Genomic DNA, 3,508 nt, shown 5'->3' with positions numbered 1-3,508 from the left:
GGCATTACAGGGAGTAGCTCGCTAGGATGTGAGGGATGGAAGAGAAGGGCGGAGAGAGGAAAAAGTACAAATAATTAATGCGGATTTTTAAAAAGTGGAAGCCAGGAAGAAAAAGAAGAGGTCTGACGGGTGTGGATTGGATGACAAAAACAAACATCTGTCTGCTGATGACCAAGATGAATCTTTATGTTCTCTTTCACTCTATGCATTCCCTCTTTGTCCTTTCTCTGCACTCCCACCCATGAAGATGCAGAACAGCAACACAGACTGTAAGCAGCTTACTATAATACAGCTCCATAAAGGCTCCCAATACTTCTCCTTTACCCCCCTTACCCTGCCTGCCTACTTCCCTGACTGCAAAATGAAAGGTAATGCAGCATACTGCCCCCTATGCTTCAAAATCAAGCTTGTCTGGACCTTTGTGTTCTACAGAACACATTTGGAGTAGTTGCTGAATGGAGCACTTGATCCACCCTATCCTCTTCATTATTAGTAAAGCTGTGCCTCATATCGTCTGCACTGTAACCGTCCACCAATCTCAGCTTAGCTGTTTACAGGCCTGATATTTTCCTTCTCATCAATCCTGCTCTGGTCTTTATCCTATGCCTGACTGAGCATCATCCGCATTGTTTACTGCCGCCTGTTTAAGATATCATTCCTTTCCAGCTGCAGCCATTTGTCCACATCTGTGTTCTCTCCCTCTATGTGGGTCATTGTTTGCCATGGTTGCTTTTGTCTTTGTTTTCTTTGTCCCTCCCTTTACTCTTGTGATGCTACTCCAGCTCTCACTTTAAAATGAGAACAATCCCTTGTAGGCACAAAGAAAAAATAAACTTTCTTAAAACCCATGTTTTAAGAAAGGGGGAACTGTTGGAAATACACGGCAAAGGAGTGTATACATGGGGATGCTGAAACAAGCAAAAGAAGAGAGGAGAAGAGGCATGAGACACGTGAAAGGGAAAACATTGAGTTATAGCAGTGAGAGGACAGGACGGCACATAAGACACCCAAGAAATGGGGGGCTTAAGGAAGATCGGGTATGGATACTGATTTTTGCCAGCAGGAAGTTAAAGTAACCACGGTAACCAGTCAAAGAAGTGATGTCATTGTATCTAATAGGTGCTTTGCATGGAGGTGGGATTTTCTGGGGGGTGAGAATGAGTGTCTTCCCCCTCAGCAGTTTGTTACATATTAAGAAAGAAAGGTGCTGAGGTGCTGACTGGAAACATCTTCTTCAACAGCTGATTTTTCTTTTATTTGCATAACCTATTTGGTCTATGATGTGATTGTTTCACCACTAAAGTAAAAGAATAACTTGTGTGTCTGATCTGGTTGGAACTTGCTCAGAAATAAAAGCACATACAATTATTTTTCCAGGTGAACATCAAAATATACACTGTCAACTTCAAATACAATATAAAGCATCACTCCAGAGATTTATCTGTAAATAAAGATCAGTATGTATCATCTGGACTAAGAACAGTAGTGTGAGTGTGAGACCGTTTAACCTGTAAATGTCACTGCAGATGTAGGATTGTCATCCTCTGAGCTGTAGGACACACACATGGGCACACACTCACATGGGCACACACATATAAACATAAAAGAGATGTATGAGCAACAAACACACTTATGTACCACACCCACAGACTTACTGCCCCCAGAGGAAATCAGAGTGCTGCAGGATCAGCTAATGTAGGTCAGCTGACTGACAGCTTACCTACATCACACCAATGTGTATGGACATATAGGGGGCAGGAGGGAGTGGTGAGCATGCATGTGTGCGCACACAGAATAAAACATATTACTGGTCCAGAGAGTCTGAGGGGTTCCACGTGGATACAAATATTCTTTCAACTTCAGTCATCTTTTACTGCAGCCAACTTCTCATGTGAAGGTCTGGGATATCTTATCTTAACCCAACCAAAGAATTACACCAACACAAACCAAAAAAGAGAAGACTAGGATTTACGGATCTTGAGTAGCATCTACTACAGAATAAATACTACTCACCCGCCATAAACATCCAGTAGGATCCACAGAACACCTCCAGTATTTCAACATCGCATGTCTTCTATTTGGTATATCTGTGGTGCTATTAATATACGTGACTACATTAAATACTAATGATAAACACTGTTGGGAAAAAAATCAACATCAAAAATAAACAACAAAAAGAATAACTATGACAAGTGTCTAAAAATAAACAATCATAGAAAAATTAATTTAAATTAACCCAGTCAAGGAAATCCAGGATTTTAGTACCTGTTTAAGTACCTGTTTGTTCTACACTGGGGCACACTGTTTCGTGCCTTATTTATCACCCAGTTTTCCCAGAGAGAACACATCTCTGCCTGGCCCCCATAAGAAGCACAGGTGTTTACAGTGCTGCTGAAGGAGTTTCAGCAACAAAACAAATGTCCCTACCATCAGCAGTTTTTACCAAATATATAAGAGGAATTTGTGAAAGTATAGCAACTGCCTATGTGCATGTGAGAGGGAAAAATTTAAAAAAAAAATGAGGCGGTAGAGTGAACACTATGGCCAGTGCATGTGGTTGTACAACCTTTGGTGCTTATTAATATTCTGTTTGCATCATCTCTCTCTCTCTCTCTCTCTCTCTCTCTCTCTCGCTCTGTCTCTTTCTCTGTGCCCCCCCCTCCCCCCCTTTAAATCTGCAGTGGAAAGACATCCACACAGACATTATGATCTGGAGGGATGAACCATGCGCTGGATTTCAAGCACAAAATTAAATGAAAATTGTGGATTGCATGTGATGTTACTGCTAGTTATCATGGCAGAAAAAGTTTGCTTCTGTGCTATTACTAAAGACAATGAGAGGAAGGACGCAATGGATGGTAAGCAAGAAAAGTGAAGAACGATAAGAAGGTCAAAGCCGACAATGAGAACAGTTGTTCTCTCTGGGTAACGCCTCAGGCTAGGGACTGCTTAGCAACCATCAGTTTTGAGGGAAACATGTATTTCCCAACCAGTTGGTGAGGGTTCTACACCAAAACCCTTCTTGTGATGCCAACTACTCTGAAAATACTCACCTCTCCGAGCTGTTGAAACTGGGAAAAGTGGGTAGTTGGTAGATAGTTTGCTAATGTTTGTAGCCAAGCCAGCATCCAGTGGTTGTCAGAGGGTCACTGATCAGTGTCTAGGCCTGCGTGAATGTGGCTCCAGCAATCACTCGCAGTCAGGGCATACACATCTTTCCTCTCACGACCAGTGGTTCCCAAATGGTCTCTAGGTCTGTGTGACAGACAGTGTTGGGGAGTAACGGAATACATGTACTGCCGTTACGTATTTAAAATACAAAATATGAGTAACTGTATTCCGTTACAGTTACCGTTTAAAAAGGTGGTATTCAGAATACAGTTACTTTGTTGAAATAAATGGATTACACTGCGGTACTTTCCTGTTTCATTTTGTCGCGGGTCAGGACTGTTTGGGTTTTGTTTGACAGCTACGTTCTGTTGTTCCAGGCGGCAGCGTTACGGTTGCC

General features: G+C 42.1%; 1 long non-coding RNA gene across 1 annotated transcript in view; it reads right to left on the bottom strand.

Moving 5' to 3' along the window:
- Positions 1-3,269, bottom strand: part of LOC102208373 (uncharacterized) — an 8,835-nt gene extending 5,566 nt beyond the window's left edge. The window contains exon 1 of the long non-coding RNA XR_311459.1: positions 3,054-3,269. This is a non-coding gene — a long non-coding RNA (uncharacterized LOC102208373). The remainder of the gene's footprint in view (positions 1-3,053) is intronic.
- Positions 3,270-3,508: the final 239 nt, after the last annotated feature.

Source organism: Pundamilia nyererei, unplaced genomic scaffold, assembly GCF_000239375.1.
Source record: "Pundamilia nyererei isolate P.nyererei 1_Seehausen unplaced genomic scaffold, PunNye1.0 scaffold00008, whole genome shotgun sequence".
NCBI lineage: Eukaryota > Metazoa > Chordata > Actinopteri > Cichliformes > Cichlidae > Pundamilia > Pundamilia nyererei.
This window is presented reverse-complemented; position numbering and strand designations above follow the sequence as displayed.